A 24,360-nucleotide genomic window follows, 5' to 3' on the forward strand; every position below is an offset into this window, starting at 1 on the left:
GCAAAATTGTTGTGTTGGTTATTTAAATAAATACATTAATTTATCCAATTTTAGGGATAGTGTTACAGGTCCCCTCTCTGATCTAATTTAGTAGTCAAACGAGTTAAAGCTGTAACCTTAGAAACATACAGTATTAGGAGAAGCCCTGCGCAGTCTGTAATCTCCTTCCATCTATACTGTAGGTATAGGAGAGTTGGCTGATTTGTACTTGGACAATGTCATCATGTTTTATCATCATATCCGGCTTTTTTATTATTATTATTATTATTATTATTATTTTGGAGCACCATGGTAACTACTTGCTTTCATATGTAATACTGTAGTACTTAGTAAATAAAAAGCCTATTGGAATTATTTTGAAATCATTGTATTGATTTCACACCACCCCCCTAACCCCAACCCTCCTTTACTGCAGCCTTTGCCAACCTCCCCCCTTAGTGCCTAAACCTAAGTTCCCCCCTTAGTGCCTTAACCTAACTGCCCCCTTTCCGCTGCTTAAAGCTCCCTCCTTAGTGCCTAAATCTACCTCCACACTCCCCACCCCCAGAGGTGTCTAATCCTAACCCGACCTCCCCGCAGCCTAACCCATACCCACCCGCGCAGCTGAACCCTAACACCCAGGGTGGTGCTTAAACTTAACCCCCTCCCACAGCCAAATCCTAATGTTCCCGTGCTCCCGTATATATAACCTTCAGGATCCTGGCTGTCGGTATTCTAGTGTCGGAATGCTGACCTGGTCAGGATTCGGGCGTTGTGGTTCTGACCAGTGTCGGGATTCCGGTGCTAGGATTTAGGCTGCTGGGATCTTGAATGTACACCCCACTGCTGTGGCCAATCACTGATCATATTGATGCTGATTCTGAGACCGTGCATTTCTTCTGTGCCTCAATCACGTCTTCGACTGTCACGCTATCTGTGCGCATGCACACTGCGACTTACACACATTGTCTCCATTGCATCTGACTCAGAAACAGTCCCCTTAGCACCACTGTAATATGTTACTAAGGGGTGTATATTTACTAAGCCTTGGATGGAGATAATGTGCACTGAGATAAAGTACCAGCCAATCAGCTCCTAACTGTCATTTTTTCAAACCCAGTCTGTGACATGGCAGTTGGAAGCTGATTGGCTGATACTTTATCTCCGTCCACCTTATCTCCAACCAAAGCTTAGTAAATAGAACCCTAGTTCTGTTAGACACACACCTGTCCCTCATTTGCTCGCACGGTTTACATTCTAATAAGAGAAGAAGATGAAAGATACAGTAAGCAGCATATTCACTGCACTACAGGATATACGGGGACCAAATGAAATATTACAATAACGCTGCAATTATTTCATTAAATAAAGACATTTTTTATTACACTGAAAGGAACACATATTGTATTTATTGACATACATTAATATATGTTACGCTAAAGGTTAGATCAGCATGGGAGCCTGTGCTGTAGCAACCGGCCACTGGATGAAGACTTGTTAGTGTATACCTGGAACCATATCAGTTACATAGTGTGCGTGGAACCATGGGTGTCATTCCGAGTTGATTGCTCGCTGACGATTTTCACAGCGCAGCGATCAGTTTAAAAAACGGCATTTATGCGCATGCATATGCCCCGCAATGCGCACGCGCGACGTACAGGTACAAAGCCTTTGTTTTTGTGCTCAGGTTCCAGCAAAGTTTTTCTTCGCACTGACGGCCGCAAGAAGATTGACAGGAAGGGGGAGTTATTGGGTGTCAACTGATCGTTTTCTGGGAGTGTTTGCAAAAACACAGGCATGGCTGGGCGTTCGCTGGGCGGGTGTATGACATCAAATCCGGACACGAATAGGCTGTAGTGATCATAAGCGCGGAGTAGGTTCAGAGCTACTGTGAAACTGCACAAACTGTTTTTGCAGAGCTCGGCTGCACATGCGTTCGCACTTCTGCTAAGCTAAAATACACTCCCCAGTGGGCGGCGGCATAGCGTTTGCACGGCTGCTAAAACTAGCTAGCGAGCGATCAACTCGGAATGACCCCTCATTATCAGTTACCTAGTGTGCCTGGAACCATATCAGTTACCTAGTGTGCCTGGAATCATGTCCGTTACATAGTGTGCCTGAAACCATGGGGTTCATTCCAAGTTGATCGCTCGGTAGCAGTTTTTAGCAGCCGTGCTGCAAACGCATTGTTGCCGCCCACCGGGGAGTGTATTTTTGCTCAGCAGAAGTGCGAACGCCTGTGCAGCAGAGCGCCTGCAAAATCTTTTTGTGCAAAACAAGACCAGCCCTGTAGTTACTTATCCTGTGCGTTGATTCTAACGACAGAGGGAAGTCTTTTGACGCCACACACCCGCCCAGCGAACGCCCAGCCATGCCTGCATTTTCCCCGACACGCCTGCTTTATTCTATGCACTCCCTGAAAATGGTCTGTTAACACCCAGAAACGCCCTCTTTCTGTCAATCACCTTGCGGCCGTCTGTGCGTCGCTAGAACCAGTGCAAAACCACAATGGACTTTGTGCCTGTACGACGCTCATGCGCATTGCGGTGCCCACGCATGTGCAGATTAGCAGTTTTTTACACTGATCGCTGCGCAGCGAACAATGGCAGCTAGCGATCAACTCGGAATGACCCCTATATCAGTTACACAGTGTGCCCGGAACCATAACAGTTGCATAGTGTGCCCGGAACCATAACAGTTACATAGTGTGCCCGGAACCATAACAGTTGCATAGTGTGCCCGGAACCATAACAGTTACATAGTGTGCCCGGAACCATAACAGTTACATAGTGTGCCTGATACCATAACAGTTACATAGTGTGCCCGGAACCATAACAGTTACATAGTGTGCCTGATACCATAACAGTTACATAGTGTGCCCGGAACCATAACAGTTACATAGTGTGCCCGGAACCATAACAGTTACATAGTGTGCCTGATACCATAACAGTTACATAGTGTGCCCGGAACCATAACAGTTACATAGTGTGCCTGATACCATAACAGTTACATGGTGTGCCCGATACCATAACAGTTACATAGTGTGCCCGGAACCATAACAGTTACATAGTGTGCCCGGAACCATAACAGTTACATAGTGTGCCTGATACCATAACAGTTACATAGTGTGCCCGGAACCATAACAGTTACATAGTGTGCCTGATACCATAACAGTTACATAGTGTGCCCGATACCATAACAGTTACATAGTGTGCCCGGAACCATAACAGTTGCATAGTGTGCCCGGAACCATAACAGTTACATAGTGTGCCTGATACCATAACAGTTACATAGTGTGCCCGGAACCATAACAGTTACATAGTGTGCCCGGAACCATAACAGTTACATAGTGTGCCTGATACCATAACAGTTACATAGTGTGCCCGGAACCATAACAGTTACATAGTGTGCCTGATACCATAACAGTTACATAGTGTGCCCGATACCATAACAGTTACATAGTGTGCCCGGAACCATAACAGTTGCATAGTGTGCCCGGAACCATAACAGTTACATAGTGTGCCCGATACCATAACAGTTGCATAGTGTGCCCGATACCATAACAGTTACATAGTGTGCCCGATACCATAACAGTTACATAGTGTGCCCGATACCATAACAGTTACATAGTGTGCCCGGAACCATAACAGTTACATAGTGTGCCCGATACCATAACAGTTACATAGTGTGCCCGGAACCATAACAGTTACATAGTGTGCCTGATACCATAACAGTTACATAGTGTGCCCGGAACCATAACAGTTACATAGTGTGCCCGATACCATAACAGTTACATAGTGTGCCCGGAACCATAACAGTTACATAGTGTGCCCGATACCATAACAGTTACATAGTGTGCCCGATACCATAACAGTTACATAGTGTGCCCGATACCATAACAGTTACATAGTGTGCCCGATACCATAACAGTTACATAGTGTGCCTGATACCATAACAGTTACATAGTGTGCCCGGAACCATAACAGTTACATAGTGTGCCTGATACCATAACAGTTACATAGTGTGCCCGGAACCATAACAGTTACATAGTGTGCCCGGAACCATAACAGTTACATAGTGTGCCTGATACCATAACAGTTACATAGTGTGCCCGGAACCATAACAGTTACATAGTGTGCCTGATACCATAACAGTTACATAGTGTGCCTGATACCATAACAGTTACATAGTGTGCCTGATACCATAACAGTTACATAGTGTGCCCGGAACCATAACAGTTACATAGTGTGCCTGATACCATAACAGTTACATAGTGTGCCTGATACCATAACAGTTACATAGTGTGCCCGGAACCATAACAGTTGCATAGTGTGCCCGGAACCATAACAGTTACATAGTGTGCCCGATACCATAACAGTTACATAGTGTGCCCGATACCATAACAGTTACATAGTGTGCCCGATACCATAACAGTTACATAGTGTGCCCGATACCATAACAGTTACATAGTGTGCCCGATACCATAACAGTTACATAGTGTGCCCGATACCATAACAGTCACATAGTGTGCCCGATACCATAACAGTTACATAGTGTGCCCGATACTATAACAGTTACATAGTGTGCCCGGAACCATAACAGTTACATAGTGTGCCCGGAACCATAACAGTTACATAGTGTGCCCGGAACCATAACAGTTACATAGTGTGCCCGGAACCATAACAGTTACATAGTGTGCCCGATACCATAACAGTTACATAGTGTGCCCGGAACCATAACAGTTACATAGTGTGCCTGATACCATAACAGTTACATAGTGTGCCCGGAACCATAACAGTTACATAGTGTGCCTGATACCATAACAGTTACATAGTGTGCCCGATACCATAACAGTTACATAGTGTGCCCGATACCATAACAGTTACATAGTGTGCCCGGAACCATAACAGTTACATAGTGTGCCCGATACCATAACAGTTACATAGTGTGCCCGGAACCATAACAGTTACATAGTGTGCCCGGAACCATAACAGTTACATAGTGTGCCTGATACCATAACAGTTACATAGTGTGCCCGGAACCATAACAGTTACATAGTGTGCCTGATACCATAACAGTTACATAGTGTGCCCGGAACCATAACAGTTACATAGTGTGCCCGGAACCATAACAGTTACATAGTGTGCCTGGAACCATAACAGTTACATAGTGTGCCTGATACCATAACAGTTACATAGTGTGCCTGATACCATAACAGTTACATAGTGTGCCTGATACCATAACAGTTACATAGTGTGCCCGATACCATAACAGTTACATAGTGTGCCCGATACCATAACAGTTACATAGTGTGCCTGATACCATAACAGTTACATAGTGTGCCCGATACCATAACAGTTACATAGTGTGCCCGGAACCATAACAGTTACATAGTGTGCCCGATACCATAACAGTTACATAGTGTGCCTGGAACCATAACAGTTACATAGTGTGCCTGATACCATAACAGTTACATAGTGTGCCCGATACCATAACAGTTACATAGTGTGCCCGATACCATAACAGTTACATAGTGTGCCCGATACCATAACAGTTACATAGTGTGCCTGATACCATAACAGTTACATAGTGTGCCCGATACCATAACAGTTACATAGTGTGCCCGGAACCATAACAGTTACATAGTGTGCCCGATACCATAACAGTTACATAGTGTGCCTGATACCATAACAGTTACATAGTGTGCCTGATACCATAACAGTTACATAGTGTGCCCGATACCATAACAGTTACATAGTGTGCCCGGAACCATAACAGTTACATAGTGTGCCCGATACCATAACAGTTACATAGTGTGCCCGATACCATAACAGTTACATAGTGTGCCCGATACCATAACAGTTACATAGTGTGCCCGATACCATAACAGTTACATAGTGTGCCCGGAACCATAACAGTTACATAGTGTGCCCGATACCATAACAGTTACATAGTGTGCCCGGAACCATAACAGTTACATAGTGTGCCCGATACCATAACAGTTACATAGTGTGCCTGATACCATAACAGTTACATAGTGTGCCCGATACCATAACAGTTACATAGTGTGCCTGATACCATAACAGTTACATAGTGTGCCCGATACCATAACAGTTACATAGTGTGCCCGATACCATAACAGTTACATAGTGTGCCTGATACCATAACAGTTACATAGTGTGCCCGATACCATAACAGTTACATAGTGTGCCCGGAACCATAACAGTTACATAGTGTGCCCGATACCATAACAGTTACATAGTGTGCCTGATACCATAACAGTTACATAGTGTGCCCGATACCATAACAGTTACATAGTGTGCCTGATACCATAACAGTTACATAGTGTGCCCGATACCATAACAGTTACATAGTGTGCCCGATACCATAACAGTTACATAGTGTGCCCGATACCATAACAGTTACATAGTGTGCCCGGAACCATAACAGTTACATAGTGTGCCTGATACCATAACAGTTACATAGTGTGCCCGGAACCATAACAGTTACATAGTGTGCCTGATACCATAACAGTTACATAGTGTGCCCGATACCATAACAGTTACATAGTGTGCCCGATACCATAACAGTTACATAGTGTGCCCGACACCATAACAGTTACATAGTGTGCCCGATACCATAACAGTTACATAGTGTGCCCGATACCATAACAGTTACATAGTGTGCCCGGAACCATAACAGTTACATAGTGTGCCCGGAACCATAACAGTTACATAGTGTGCCTGATACCATAACAGTTACATAGTGTGCCCGGAACCATAACAGTTACATAGTGTGCCTGATACCATAACAGTTACATAGTGTGCCCGGAACCATAACAGTTACATAGTGTGCCCGGAACCATAACAGTTACATAGTGTGCCTGGAACCATAACAGTTACATAGTGTGCCTGATACCATAACAGTTACATAGTGTGCCTGATACCATAACAGTTACATAGTGTGCCCGATACCATAACAGTTACATAGTGTGCCCGATACCATAACAGTTACATAGTGTGCCTGATACCATAACAGTTACATAGTGTGCCCGATACCATAACAGTTACATAGTGTGCCCGGAACCATAACAGTTACATAGTGTGCCTGATACCATAACAGTTACATAGTGTGCCCGGAACCATAACAGTTACATAGTGTGCCCGGAACCATAACAGTTACATAGTGTGCCTGGAACCATAACAGTTACATAGTGTGCCTGATACCATAACAGTTACATAGTGTGCCCGATACCATAACAGTTACATAGTGTGCCTGATACCATAACAGTTACATAGTGTGCCCGATACCATAACAGTTACATAGTGTGCCCGATACCATAACAGTTACATAGTGTGCCTGATACCATAACAGTTACATAGTGTGCCCGATACCATAACAGTTACATAGTGTGCCCGGAACCATAACAGTTACATAGTGTGCCCGATACCATAACAGTTACATAGTGTGCCTGGAACCATAACAGTTACATAGTGTGCCTGATACCATAACAGTTACATAGTGTGCCCGATACCATAACAGTTACATAGTGTGCCCGATACCATAACAGTTACATAGTGTGCCCGATACCATAACAGTTACATAGTGTGCCTGATACCATAACAGTTACATAGTGTGCCCGATACCATAACAGTTACATAGTGTGCCTGGAACCATAACAGTTACATAGTGTGCCCGGAACCATAACAGTTACATAGTGTGCCCGGAACCATAACAGTTACATAGTGTGCCTGATACCATAACAGTTACATAGTGTGCCCGATACCATAACAGTTACATAGTGTGCCCGATACCATAACAGTTACATAGTGTGCCCGGAACCATAACAGTTACATAGTGTGCCCGATACCATAACAGTTACATAGTGTGCCTGATACCATAACAGTTACATAGTGTGCCCGATACCATAACAGTTACATAGTGTGCCCGATACCATAACAGTTACATAGTGTGCCCGATACCATAACAGTTACATAGTGTGCCCGATACCATAACAGTTACATAGTGTGCCCGATACCATAACAGTTACATAGTGTGCCCGATACCATAACAGTTACATAGTGTGCCCGATACCATAACAGTTACATAGTGTGCCCGATACCATAACAGTTACATAGTGTGCCCGATACCATAACAGTTACATAGTGTGCCCGATACCATAACAGTTACATAGTGTGCCCGATACCATAACAGTTACATAGTGTGCCCGGAACCATAACAGTTACATAGTGTGCCCGATACCATAACAGTTACATAGTGTGCCCGATACCATAACAGTTACATAGTGTGCCCGATACCATAACAGTTACATAGTGTGCCCGATACCATAACAGTTACATAGTGTGCCTGATACCATAACAGTTACATAGTGTGCCCGATACCATAACAGTTACATAGTGTGCCCGATACCATAACAGTTACATAGTGTGCCCGGAACCATAACAGTTACATAGTGTGCCCGGAACCATAACAGTTACATAGTGTGCCTGATACCATAACAGTTACATAGTGTGCCCGGAACCATAACAGTTACATAGTGTGCCTGATACCATAACAGTTACATAGTGTGCCCGGAACCATAACAGTTACATAGTGTGCCCGGAACCATAACAGTTACATAGTGTGCCTGGAACCATAACAGTTACATAGTGTGCCTGATACCATAACAGTTACATAGTGTGCCTGATACCATAACAGTTACATAGTGTGCCCGATACCATAACAGTTACATAGTGTGCCCGATACCATAACAGTTACATAGTGTGCCTGATACCATAACAGTTACATAGTGTGCCCGATACCATAACAGTTACATAGTGTGCCCGGAACCATAACAGTTACATAGTGTGCCTGATACCATAACAGTTACATAGTGTGCCCGGAACCATAACAGTTACATAGTGTGCCCGGAACCATAACAGTTACATAGTGTGCCTGGAACCATAACAGTTACATAGTGTGCCCGATACCATAACAGTTACATAGTGTGCCTGATACCATAACAGTTACATAGTGTGCCCGATACCATAACAGTTACATAGTGTGCCCGATACCATAACAGTTACATAGTGTGCCTGATACCATAACAGTTACATAGTGTGCCCGATACCATAACAGTTACATAGTGTGCCCGGAACCATAACAGTTACATAGTGTGCCCGATACCATAACAGTTACATAGTGTGCCTGGAACCATAACAGTTACATAGTGTGCCTGATACCATAACAGTTACATAGTGTGCCCGATACCATAACAGTTACATAGTGTGCCCGATACCATAACAGTTACATAGTGTGCCCGATACCATAACAGTTACATAGTGTGCCTGATACCATAACAGTTACATAGTGTGCCCGATACCATAACAGTTACATAGTGTGCCTGGAACCATAACAGTTACATAGTGTGCCCGGAACCATAACAGTTACATAGTGTGCCCGGAACCATAACAGTTACATAGTGTGCCCGATACCATAACAGTTACATAGTGTGCCCGATACCATAACAGTTACATAGTGTGCCCGGAACCATAACAGTTACATAGTGTGCCCGATACCATAACAGTTACATAGTGTGCCTGATACCATAACAGTTACATAGTGTGCCCGATACCATAACAGTTACATAGTGTGCCCGATACCATAACAGTTACATAGTGTGCCCGATACCATAACAGTTACATAGTGTGCCCGATACCATAACAGTTACATAGTGTGCCCGGAACCATAACAGTTACATAGTGTGCCCGATACCATAACAGTTACATAGTGTGCCCGGAACCATAACAGTTACATAGTGTGCCCGATACCATAACAGTTACATAGTGTGCCTGATACCATAACAGTTACATAGTGTGCCCGATACCATAACAGTTACATAGTGTGCCCGATACCATAACAGTTACATAGTGTGCCTGATACCATAACAGTTACATAGTGTGCCTGATACCATAACAGTTACATAGTGTGCCCGATACCATAACAGTTACATAGTGTGCCCGATACCATAACAGTAACATAGTGTGCCTGATACCATAACAGTTACATAGTGTGCCCGATACCATAACAGTTACATAGTGTGCCCGGAACCATAACAGTTACATAGTGTGCCCGATACCATAACAGTTACATAGTGTGCCTGATACCATAACAGTTACATAGTGTGCCCGATACCATAACAGTTACATAGTGTGCCTGATACCATAACAGTTACATAGTGTGCCCGATACCATAACAGTTACATAGTGTGCCCGGAACCATAACAGTTACATAGTGTGCCCGATACCATAACAGTTACATAGTGTGCCTGATACCATAACAGTTACATAGTGTGCCCGGAACCATAACAGTTACATAGTGTGCCTGGAACCATAACAGTTACATAGTGTGCCTGATACCATAACAGTTACATAGTGTGCCCGATACCATAACAGTTACATAGTGTGCCCGATACCATAACAGTTACATAGTGTGCCTGATACCATAACAGTTACATAGTGTGCCCGGAACCATAACAGTTACATAGTGTGCCTGGAACCATAACAGTTACATAGTGTGCCTGATACCATAACAGTTACATAGTGTGCCCGATACCATAACAGTTACATAGTGTGCCTGATACCATAACAGTTACATAGTGTGCCCGATACCATAACAGTTACATAGTGTGCCCGGAACCATAACAGTTACATAGTGTGCCCGGAACCATAACAGTTACATAGTGTGCCTGATACCATAACAGTTACATAGTGTGCCTGGAACCATAACAGTTACATAGTGTGCCCGATACCATAACAGTTACATAGTGTGCCCGGAACCATAACAGTTACATAGTGTGCCCGGAACCATAACAGTTACATAGTATGCCTGGAACCATAACAGTTACATAGTGTGCCTGATACCATAACAGTTACATAGTGTGCCCGGAACCATAACAGTTACATAGTGTGCCCGGAACCATAACAGTTGCATAGTGTGCCCGATACCATAACAGTTACATAGTGTGCCCGGAACCATAACAGTTACATAGTGTGCCTGATACCATAACAGTTACATAGTGTGCCTGATACCATAACAGTTACATAGTGTGCCCGATACCATAACAGTTACATAGTGTGCCCGGAACCATAACAGTTACATAGTGTGCCCGGAACCATAACAGTTACATAGTGTGCCTGGAACCATAACAGTTACATAGTGTGCCTGATACCATAACAGTTACATAGTGTGCCCGGAACCATAACAGTTACATAGTGTGCCCGGAACCATAACAGTTGCATAGTGTGCCCGATACCATAACAGTTACATAGTGTGCCCGGAACCATAACAGTTACATAGTGTGCCCGATACCATAACAGTTACATAGTGTGCCCGATACCATAACAGTTACATAGTGTGCCTGATACCATAACAGTTACATAGTGTGCCCGATACCATAACAGTTACATAGTGTGCCCGATACCATAACAGTTACATAGTGTGCCCGATACCATAACAGTTACATAGTGTGCCCGATACCATAACAGTTACATAGTGTGCCCGGAACCATAACAGTTACATAGTGTGCCCGGAACCATAACAGTTACATAGTGTGCCCGGAACCATAACAGTTACATAGTGTGCCCGGAACCATAACAGTTACATAGTGTGCCTGATACCATAACAGTTACATAGTGTGCCCGATACCATAACAGTTACATAGTGTGCCCGATACCATAACAGTTACATAGTGTGCCCGATACCATAACAGTTACATAGTGTGCCCGGAACCATAACAGTTACATAGTGTGCCCGGAACCATAACAGTTACATAGTGTGCCCGGAACCATAACAGTTACATAGTGTGCCCGGAACCATAACAGTTACATAGTGTGCCCGATACCATAACAGTTACATAGTGTGCCCGATACCATAACAGTTACATAGTGTGCCCGATACCATAACAGTTACATAGTGTGCCCGGAACCATAACAGTTACATAGTGTGCCCGATACCATAACAGTTACATAGTGTGCCTGATACCATAACAGTTACATAGTGTGCCCGATACCATAACAGTTACATAGTGTGCCTGATACCATAACAGTTACATAGTGTGCCCGATACCATAACAGTTACATAGTGTGCCCGATACCATAACAGTTACATAGTGTGCCTGATACCATAACAGTTACATAGTGTGCCCGATACCATAACAGTTACATAGTGTGCCCGGAACCATAACAGTTACATAGTGTGCCCGGAACCATAACAGTTACATAGTGTGCCCGGAACCATAACAGTTACATAGTGTGCCTGATACCATAACAGTTACATAGTGTGCCCGATACCATAACAGTTACATAGTGTGCCCGGAACCATAACAGTTACATAGTGTGCCCGATACCATAACAGTTACATAGTGTGCCTGATACCATAACAGTTACATAGTGTGCCCGATACCATAACAGTTACATAGTGTGCCTGATACCATAACAGTTACATAGTGTGCCCGATACCATAACAGTTACATAGTGTGCCTGATACCATAACAGTTACATAGTGTGCCCGATACCATAACAGTTACATAGTGTGCCTGATACCATAACAGTTACATAGTGTGCCCGGAACCATAACAGTTACATAGTGTGCCTGGAACCATAACAGTTACATAGTGTGCCTGATACCATAACAGTTACATAGTGTGCCCGATACCATAACAGTTACATAGTGTGCCCGATACCATAACAGTTACATAGTGTGCCTGATACCATAACAGTTACATAGTGTGCCCGGAACCATAACAGTTACATAGTGTGCCTGGAACCATAACAGTTACATAGTGTGCCTGATACCATAACAGTTACATAGTGTGCCCGATACCATAACAGTTACATAGTGTGCCTGATACCATAACAGTTACATAGTGTGCCTGATACCATAACAGTTACATAGTGTGCCTGATACCATAACAGTTACATAGTGTGCCCGATACCATAACAGTTACATAGTGTGCCCGGAACCATAACAGTTACATAGTGTGCCCGGAACCATAACAGTTACATAGTGTGCCTGGAACCATAACAGTTACATAGTGTGCCTGATACCATAACAGTTACATAGTGTGCCCGGAACCATAACAGTTACATAGTGTGCCCGGAACCATAACAGTTGCATAGTGTGCCCGATACCATAACAGTTACATAGTGTGCCCGGAACCATAACAGTTACATAGTGTGCCCGATACCATAACAGTTACATAGTGTGCCCGATACCATAACAGTTACATAGTGTGCCTGATACCATAACAGTTACATAGTGTGCCCGATACCATAACAGTTACATAGTGTGCCCGATACCATAACAGTTACATAGTGTGCCCGATACCATAACAGTTACATAGTGTGCCCGATACCATAACAGTTACATAGTGTGCCCGGAACCATAACAGTTACATAGTGTGCCCGGAACCATAACAGTTACATAGTGTGCCCGGAACCATAACAGTTACATAGTGTGCCCGGAACCATAACAGTTACATAGTGTGCCTGATACCATAACAGTTACATAGTGTGCCCGATACCATAACAGTTACATAGTGTGCCCGATACCATAACAGTTACATAGTGTGCCCGATACCATAACAGTTACATAGTGTGCCCGGAACCATAACAGTTACATAGTGTGCCCGGAACCATAACAGTTACATAGTGTGCCCGGAACCATAACAGTTACATAGTGTGCCCGGAACCATAACAGTTACATAGTGTGCCCGATACCATAACAGTTACATAGTGTGCCCGATACCATAACAGTTACATAGTGTGCCCGATACCATAACAGTTACATAGTGTGCCCGGAACCATAACAGTTACATAGTGTGCCCGGAACCATAACAGTTACATAGTGTGCCCGATACCATAACAGTTACATAGTGTGCCCGGAACCATAACAGTTACATAGTGTGCCCGGAACCATAACAGTTACATAGTGTGCCCGATACCATAACAGTTACATAGTGTGCCCGGAACCATAACAGTTACATAGTGTGCCCGGAACCATAACAGTTACATAGTGTGCCCGGAACCATAACAGTTACATAGTGTGCCTGGAACCAGGGCCGGTGCTAAGGTGTTCGGCGCCCCCCTGCAAACTATAAATTTGCGCCCTCTCATATCCCTTTGGTGCGCGCCGGGAAAAGGGGTGTGGTCTCACAAGTAAGGGGCATAGCCACACAATAGTACCCCAATTAAAATTACGTCACAATGTATCACATCTTATACGTAATGCCCCACCCGTAGTGGTAGCTTCTTTATACATAATGCCCCCCCAGTAGTAGTAGCGTCGTTATACAAAGTGCACCCCCAGTAGTAGTAGCGTCCTTATACATAATGCCTCCCCAGTAGTAGTAGCGTCCTTATACGTAGTGGACGCCCAGTGGTAGTAGCGTCCTTATACACAATGCCCCCCCAGTAGTAGTAGCGTCCTTATACATAATGCCCCCCCAGTAGTAGTAGCGTCCTTATACATATTGCCCCTCAGTAGTAGAACAGTCCTAATACATAATGCGCCCCAGTAGTAGTACAGTCCTTATACATAATGCCCCCCAGTAGTAGTAGCATCCTTATACATAGTGCACCCCCAGTAGTAGTAGCGTCCTTATACGTAATTCCCCCCTAGTAGTAGTAGCATCCTTATACGTAGTGCACCCCCCGTAGTAGTAGCATCCTTATACATAATGCCCACCCAGTAGTAGTACAGTCCTTATACATAATGCGCCCCCAGTAGTAGTAGTGTCCTGATACATAGTGCACCCCCAGTAGTAGTAGCGTCCTTATACATAGTGCACCCCAGTAGTAGTAGCGTCCTTATATGTAATGCCCCCCCAGTAGTAGAAGTGTCCTTATACATAATGCCCCTCAGTAGTAGTAGCATCCTTATACATAATGCCCCCCAGTAGTAGTAGCGTCCTTATACATAGTGCACCCCCAGTAGTAGTAGCATCCTTATACGTAGTGCACCCCCAGTAGTAGTAGCATCCTTATACATAATGCCCCCCCAGTAGTATTAGCGTACTTATACATAGTGCACCCCAGTAGTAGTACAGTCCTTATACATAATGCGACCCCAGAAGTAGTAGCGTCCTTATACATAGTTTCCCCCCCAGTAGTAGCAGTGTCCTTATACATAATGCCCCCCAGTAGTAGTAGCATCCTTATACATAATGCACCCCCAGTAGTAGTAGCATCCTTATACATAATGCACCCCCAGAAGTAGTAGCTTCCTTATACATAGTGCCCCCCCAGTGGTAGTAGTGTCCTTATACATAATGCCCCCAGTAGTAGTAGTTTCTTTATACATAATGCCCCCCAGAAGTAGTAGCATACTTATACATAATGTCCCCCCAGTAGTAGAAGCGTCCTTATACGTAGTGCACCCCAGTAGTAGTAGCGTCCTTATACATAGTGCCCCCCAGTAGTAGTAGCGTCCTTATACATAGTGCCCTCCAGTAGTAATAGCGTCCTTATACATAATGCCCCCAGAAGTAGTAGCATACTTATACATAATGTCCCCCCAGTAGTAGAAGCGTCCTTATACGTAGTGCACCCCAGTAGTAGTAGCGTCCTTATACATAGTGCCCCCCAGTAGTAGTAGCATCCTTATACATAGTGCCCTCCAGTAGTAATAGCGTCCTTATACATAATGCCCCCCAGTAGTAGTAGCATCCTTATATGTAATCCCCCCAGTAGTAGTAGCATCCTTATACGTAATTCCCCCCCAGTAATAGTAGCATCCTTATACATAATTCCCCCCCAGTAGTAGCCTCGTTATACGTAATGCCCCCCTAGTAGTAGTAGCGTCCTTATACGTAATGCCCCCTTAGTAGTAGTAGTAGCGTATTTATACATAATGCCCCCCAGTAGTAGCATGCTTATACGTAATGCCCCCCCCAGTAGGAGTAGCATTGTTATACATAATGCCCCCCAGTAATAGTAGCGTCCTATAAATAACTCCCCCCCAGTAGTAGTAGCGTACTTATACGCAGTGCACCCCCAGTAGTAGAAGCGTCCTTATATGTAATGCCCCCCCAGTAGTAGTACAGTCCTTATACATAATGCCCCCCCAGTAGTAGCTTCCTTATATGTAATGGCCACCCCAGTAGTAGTAGCATCCTTATATGTAATGCACCCCAGTAGTAGTAGCATCCTTATACATAATGCCCCCCCAGTAGTATCTTCATTACACAAAATGCCTCCCCTGTAGTAGTAGCATCCTTATATGTAATGCCCCCCCAGTAGTAGCATCCATATAGCGCACACAGACATACCTCACACACACACACACACACACACACACACACACACACACACACACACACAATTCACAGACATATAGACGCACACATCTCTCTCTAATCCTTCACTTACCTAAGCCAGTCTCCCTCTGTACAGCAGCCTGATCTGTGTAGCTCCGCCCCTTCTGCCACTTTCAGCCATTCCATCCCATGTAGCTCCGCCCCTTATGTCCCGTACACAGCGCTGTCATGTCACACAGGTGAGGGGAGAGGAGGGAGGAGGCTTTTCATGCTGCAGGCGAAGCTGCCAGTGCCTGTCAAACAGTTAGAGTTACATATAGTGTGCCTGGAACCATATCAGTTACATAGTGTGCCTGGAACCATATCAGTTACATAGTGTGCCTGGAACCATATCAGTTACATATAGTGTGCCTGGAACCATATCAGTTACATATAGTGTGCCTGGAACCATATCAGTTACATATAGTGTGCCTGGAACCATATCAGTTACAAATAGTGTGCCTGGAACCATATCAGTTACATATAGTGTGCCTGGAACCATATCAGTTACATATAGTGTGCCTGGAACCATACCAGTTACATATAGTGTGCCTGGAACCATATCAGTTACATATAGTGTGCCTGGAACCATATCAGTTACACAGTGTGCCCTGGAACCATATCAGTTACATATAGTGTGCCTGTACCATATAAGTTACATAGTGTGCCTGGAACCATATCAGTTACATAATGTGCCTTGAACCATATCAGTTACACAGTGTGCCTGGAACCATATCAGTTACATATAGTGTGCCTGGGACCATATCAGTTACATAGTGTGCCTGGAACCATATCAGATACATATAGTGTGCCTGGAACCATATCAGTTACATAGTGTGCCTGGAACCATATCAGTTACATAGTGTGCCTGGAACCATATCAGTTACATATTGTGCCTGGAACCATATCAGTTACATAGTTTGCCTGGAACCATATCAGTTACACATAGTGTGCCTGGAACCATATCAGTTACACATAGTGTGCCTGGAACCATATCAGTTACATATAGTGTGCCTGGAACCATATCAGTTACATATAGTGTGCCTGGAACCATATCTGTTACATAGTGTGCCTGGAACCATATCAGATACATATAGTGTGCCTGGAACCATATCAGTTACACAGTGTGCCTGGAACCATATCAGTTACATATAGTGTGCCTGGAACCATATCAGTTACATATTGTGTGCCTGGAACCATATCAGTTACATAGTTTGCCTGGAACCATATCAGTTACATAGTGTGCTGGAACCATATCAGTTACATAGTGTGCTGGAACCATATCAGTTACATAGTGTGCCTGGAACCATATCAGTTACATAGTGTGCTGGAACTATATCAGTTACATAGTGTGCCTGGAACCATATCAGTTACATAGTGTGCCTGGAACCATATCAGTAACATAGTGTGCATGGAACCATATCAGTTACATAGTGTGCATGTAACCATATCAGTTACATAGTGTGCATGGAACCATATCAGTTACATAGCGTGCATGGAACCATATCAGTTACATAGCGTGCCTGGAACCATATCAGTTACATATAGTGTGCCTGGAACCATATCAGTTACATATAGTGTGCCTGGAACCATATAAGTTACATAGTGTGCCTGGAACCATATCAGTTACATAGTGTGCCTGGAACCATATCAGTTACATAGTGTGCCTGGAACCATATCAGTTACATAGTGTGCATGGAACCATATCAGTTACATATAGTGTGCCTGGAACCATATCAGTTACCTAGTGTGCCTGAAACCATATCAGTTATACCCCTTTCACACCAGAAATGCAGTGACAAACCTGGGAATTCTTCCAAGGGTGCATGCAGGGACATTCCCAGGTTGGTACCTTTCACACCAGCATTTTTTGCCAGGACATCCCGGGTCGGCACCTTTCATACTGAACCCAGGATGGCACTGCATTTTCTGAGAATGGACGTCTCAGAAAAAACACAAGACCAGGAAGTGCCCTGATGAGCCAATCAGCATCAGCAGAGGCAACCCAGAAAGGAGGGACATGTCCCTGCACCATTCACACTGTCTAGGTTCCAGGGAACATCCCGGGATCAACCCTTGTCGATTGCAGGGTTGAAATGCAGGGACAGAAATCCCGTGTTTTTGTCCCTGTACCCTTTTCACACAAGGAAATTTCCCGGGTTGATGCGCGTTCATGTGTTTTAACTCAGTAAATTTTGGGCTGTGTGAAAGGGGTAATAAATAGTGTGCCTGGAACCATATCAGTTACATAGTGTGCCTGGAACCATATCAGTTACCTAGCGTGCCTGGAACCATATCAGTTACCTAGCGTGCCTGGAACCATATCAGTTACATATTGTGCATGGAACCATTCAGTTCCACAGTGTGCATGGAACCACATCAGTTAAATATAGTGTGCCTGGAACCATATCAGTTACATAGTGTGCATGGAACCATATCAGTTACCTAGTGTTCCTGGAGCCATATCAGTTACTTAGTGTGCCTGGAACCATATCAGTTACCTAGCGTGCCTGGAACCATATCAGTTACATAGTGTGCCTGGATCCATATCAGTTACCTAGTGTGTCTGGAACCATATCGGTTACCTAGTGTTCCTGGAACCTTATCAGTTACCTAGTGTGCCTGGAACCTTATCAGTTACCTAGTGTGCCTGGAATCATATCCGTTACATAGTGTGCCTGGAACCATATCAGTTACATAGTGTGCCTAGAACCATATCAGTTACATAGTGTGTCTGGAACCATATCAGTTACATAGTGTGCCTGGAACCATATCAGTTACATAGTGTGCCTGGATCCATATCAGTTACATAGTGTGCCTGGACCCATATCAGTTACCTAGTGTGCCTGGAACCATATAAGTTACATAGTGTGCCTGGAACCATATCAGTTACATAGTGTGCCTGGAACCATATCAGTTACACAGTGTGCCTGGAACCATATCAGTTACACAGTGTGTGGAACCATATCAGTTACATAGTGTGCCTGGAACCATCTCAGATACATAGTATGCCCGTCACCATATCAGCTACATAGTGTGCATGGAACCATATCAGTTACATAGTGTGCCTGGAAACATACCAGTTACACAGTGTGTCTGGAACGACATCAGTTACATAGTGTGCCTGAAACCATATCAGTTACATAGTGTGCCTGGATCCATATCAGTTACATAGTGTGCCTGGAACCATATCAGTTACATAGTGTGCCTGGAACCATACCAGTTACATAGTGTGCCTGGAACCATATCAGTTACATAGTGTGCCTGGAACCATATCAGTTACACAGTGTGCCTGGAACCATATCAGTTACACAGTGGGCCTGGAACCTCATCAGTTACATAGTGTGCCTGGAACCATATCAGTTACATAGTGTGCCTGCAACCATCCCAGATACATAGTGTGCCTGCAACCATCCCAGATACATAGTGTGCCTGCAACCATCTCAGATACATAGTGTGCCTGGAACCATATCAGTTACATAGTGTGCCTGGAACCATATCAGTTACAAAGTGTGCCTGGAACCATATCAGTTACACAGTGTGCCTGGAACCATATCAGTTACACAGTGGGCCTGGAACCTCATCAGTTACATAGTGTGCCTGGAACCATATCAGTTACATAGTGTGCCTGCAACCATCTCAGATACATAGTGTGCCCGGAACCATATCAGTTACATAGTGTGCCTGGAACCATATCAGTTACACAGTGTGCCTGGAACCATACCAGTTACATAGTGTGCCTGGAACCATATCAGTTACACAGTGTGCCTGGAACAACATCAGTTACATAGTGTGCCTGGAACCATACCAGTTACATTATGTGCCCGGAACCATATCAGACACATAGTGTGCCTGGAACCATATCAGTTACATAGTGTGCATGGATCCATATCAGTTACATAGTGTGCCTGGAATCATATCAGTTACATAGTGTGCCTGGAACCATATCAGTTACCTAGTGTGCCTGGAATCATATCCGTTACATAGTGTGCCTGGAACCATATCAGTTACACAGTGTGTCTGGAACCACATCAGTTACATAGTGTGCCTGGAACAATATCAGTTACATAGTGTGCCTGGAATCATATCAGTTACATAGTGTGCCTGGAACCATATCAGTTACCTAGTGTGCCTGGAATCATATCCGTTACATAGTGTGCCTGGAACCATATCAGTTACACAGTGTGTCTGGAACCACATCAGTTACATAGTGTGCCTGGAACAATATCAGTTTCATAGTGTGCCTGGAACCATACCAGTTACATACTGTGCCTGGAACCATACCAGTTACATACTGTGCCTGGAACCATATCAGTTACACAGTGTGCCTGGAACAACATCAGTTACATAGTGTGCCTGGAACCATATCAGTTACATAGTGTGCCCGGAACCATATCAGACACATTGTGTGCCTGGAACCACATCAGTAACATAGTGTGCCTGGAACCATATCAGTTACATAGTGTGCCTGGAACCAGGGGCAGATACAGAAGAAAATGATAGGGGGGGCACCATGGAAGGGGCAAGTACATTGGCGTGCGGCTTCGGTGCATGGGAGGTGGCGCTTCTTATACAATGCCCACAGTTGTAGTGCTCATTATGCAATGTCCACTGTACTGGTAGTGCCCCTTATATAGACCCCATAGTAGTGGTGGCCCTTATGCAATGCCCGTATTGCACCAAGTAGTAATGTTGCCTGTAGTAATGCCCCCAGTCATTTAGCACCCTAGTAGTTATGCCCCCAGTGGTGATGCCCCTGCAGTTATTACCCCAGTAGTTTACCCCCCCCCCCCTTTAGTTTAGTCTCCCAGTGGTAATGCCCCCAGTAGTTTGCCTGCTTGCAGTTTAGCCACCAGTAGTAATACCACCCCCTGTAGTTTGCCCCATTGGAGTTTAGCCCCTGTAGTTATGCCCCCAATGTAGTTTAGCCCCCTGTAGTAATGCGCCCAGTAATTTGGCCCCTGTAGTTATCCCCCAGTAGTTTGGCCCCTGTAGTTATGCCCTCCTGTAGTTTAGCCCCCAAGTAGTAATGCCCCTGTAGTTATGCCGCCAGTAATAATGCCCCTGTAGGATCGCCGCCAGTAGTAATGCCCTCCTTTAGTTTGCCCCAGTAGTTAGCCCCTTTGTAGTTGGCCCCCAGTAATAATGTCCCCCAGTAGTGTGCCCCCAGTAGATGCCCACCAGTAATAATGTCCCTAAGTAGTAATGCCCCCTAAGAGTTTGCCCCCAATAGATGACCTTCCCAGTAGTAATGCCCCCAGTAGATGCCCCCCAGTAATAATGCCCCCAGTTGTAATACACCCAGTAGATGCCACCAGTAATAATGTCCCACAGTAGTTGGCCCCCAGTAGATTACCCCCAGTAAAAATGTCCCCCAGTAGCTGCCACCAGTAGTAATGCCCCCAATAGATGACCCCCCAGTATTAATGCCCCAGTAGATGCCCCCCAGTAATAATGCCCCCAGTAGTTTGCCCCCAGTAGTAATGCCCCCCCAGTAGTAATGCCCCCAGTAGATGCGCCCCAGCAGTGTCGTTTCTAGCGGCGGGTGAGCCGTGCAACCGCACGGGGCGCCCACCGCGGCACTTTAAGTGTTATTTCCCCTCTCCTCCCTCTCCCCGAGCGCTCCTGCACGAGGGGGCGGAGTTTCGTGAAATGACGCGTTTGCGTCGTGACGTCATGACGCAAACGCGTCATTCCACGAAGCCCCGCCCCCCGAGCAGGAGCGCTCGGGGAGAGGGAGGAGAGAAGCCTGGAAGGAGGCAGCGGCGGCCGGCGCGAGGGACGTCCGGCGGCGGGATCCGAAGAGCGGAACATGTAAGTATATCTCTCTCTCTCCCCCTTCCTTCCCCCCCACCACTTGACACCTGCCTGCCACACTGGGGATACCTGCCTGCTGCACTGTGTAAAATGGGGACACCTGCCTGCCACGCTGTGTAAAATGGGGGCCTGCCTGCCACGCTGTGTAAAATGGGGGCCTGCCTGCCGCACTGTGTAAAATGGGGACACCTGCCTCACTGTGTAAAATGGGGACACCTGCCTGCCTCACTGTGTAAAATGGGGGCACCTGCCTGCCGCACTGTGTTAAATGGGGACACCTGTCTGCCGCACTGTGTAAAATGGGGACACCTGCCTGCCGCACTGTGTAAAATGGGCGCCTGCCTGCCGCACTGTGTAAAATGGGGACACCTGCCTCGCTGTGTAAAATGGGGACACCTGCCTCTCTGTGTAAAATGGGGACACCTGCCTCACTGTGTAAAATGGGGACACCTGCCTCACTGTGTAAAATGGGGACACCTGCCTGCCGCACTGTGTAAAATGGGGACACCTGCCTGCCGCACTGTGTAAAATGGGGACACCTGCCTGCCGCACTGTGTAAAATGGGGACACCTGCCTGCCGCACTGTGTAAAATGGGGACACCTGCCTGCCGCACTGTGTAAAATGGGGATACCTGCCTGCGTACTGTGTAAAATGGGGATATCTGCCTGCCACACTTTGTAAAATGGGGATACCTGCCTGCCGCGCTGTGTAAAATGGGGATATCTGCCTGCCGCACTGTGTAAAATGGGGATACCTGCATACGTACTGTGTAAAATGGGGATATCTGCCTGCTGCGCTCTGTAAAATGGGGACACCTGCCTGCCGCACTGTGTAAAATGGGGACACTTGGCTGCTGTAATGTGTAAAATGGGGACTTTTTTATTTTTTCACCCCTGTGGTGGACGTGATGATATCAGATGAGGCCACGCCTTGTCGGGAGCGCTGTGTAAAATGGGGGCCTGCCTGCCGCACTGTGTAAAATGGGGACACCTGCCTGCCGCACTGTGTAAAATGGGGACACCTGCCTGCCGCACTGTGTAAAATGGGGACACCTGTCTGCCGCACTGTGTAAAATGGGGACACCTGCCTGCCGCACTGTGTAAAATGGGCGCCTGCCTGCCGCACTATGTAAAATGGGGACACCTGCCTCGCTGTGTAAAATGGGGACACCTGCCTCTCTGTGTAAAAAGGGGACACCTGCCTCACTGTGTAAAATGGGGACACCTGCCTCACTGTGTAAAATGGGGACACCTGCCTGCCTCACTGTGTAAAATGGGGACACCTGCCTGCCGCACTGTGTAAAATGGGGACACCTGCCTGCCGCACTGTGTAAAATGGGGACACCTGCCTTCCGCACTGTGTAAAATGGGGACACCTGCCTGCCGCACTGTGTAAAATGGGGATACCTGCCTGCGTACTGTGTAAAATGGGGATATCTGCCTGCCACACTTTGTAAAATGGGGATACCTGCCTGCCGCGCTGTGTAAAATGGGGATATCTGCCTGCCGCACTATGTAAAATGGGGATACCTGCCTGCGTACTGTGTAAAATGGGGATATCTGCCTGCTGCGCTCTGTAAAATGGGGACACCTGCCTGCCGCACTGTGTAAAATGGGGACACTTGGCTGCTGTAATATGTAAAATGGGGACTTTTTTTATTTTTTCCCCCCTGTGGTGGGCGTGATGATATCAGATGAGGCCACGCCTTGTCGGGAGCGCTGTGTAAAATGGGGGCCTGCCTGCCGCACTGTGTAAAATGGGGACACCTGCCTCACTGTGTAAAATGGGGACACCTGCCTGCCGCACTGTGTAAAATGGGGGCACCTGCCTGCCGCACTGTGTAAAATGGGGACACCTGTCTGCCGCACTGTGTAAAATGGGGACACCTGCCTGCCGCACTGTGTAAAATGGGCGCCTGCCTGCCGCACTGTGTAAAATGGGGACACCTGCCTCGCTGTGTAAAATGGGGACACCTGCCTCTCTGTATAAAATGGGGACACCTGCCTCACTGTGTAAAATGGGGACACCTGCCTCACTGTGTAAAATGGGGACACCTGCCTGCCTCACTGTGTAAAATGGGGACACCTGCCTGCCGCACTGTGTAAAATGGGGACACCTGCCTGACGCACTGTGTAAAATGGGGACACCTGCCTTCCGCACTGTGTAAAATGGGGACACCTGCCTGCCGCACTGTGTAAAATGGGGATAC

The sequence above is a fragment of the Pseudophryne corroboree genome, chromosome 7, assembly GCF_028390025.1.
Source record: "Pseudophryne corroboree isolate aPseCor3 chromosome 7, aPseCor3.hap2, whole genome shotgun sequence".
NCBI lineage: Eukaryota > Metazoa > Chordata > Amphibia > Anura > Myobatrachidae > Pseudophryne > Pseudophryne corroboree.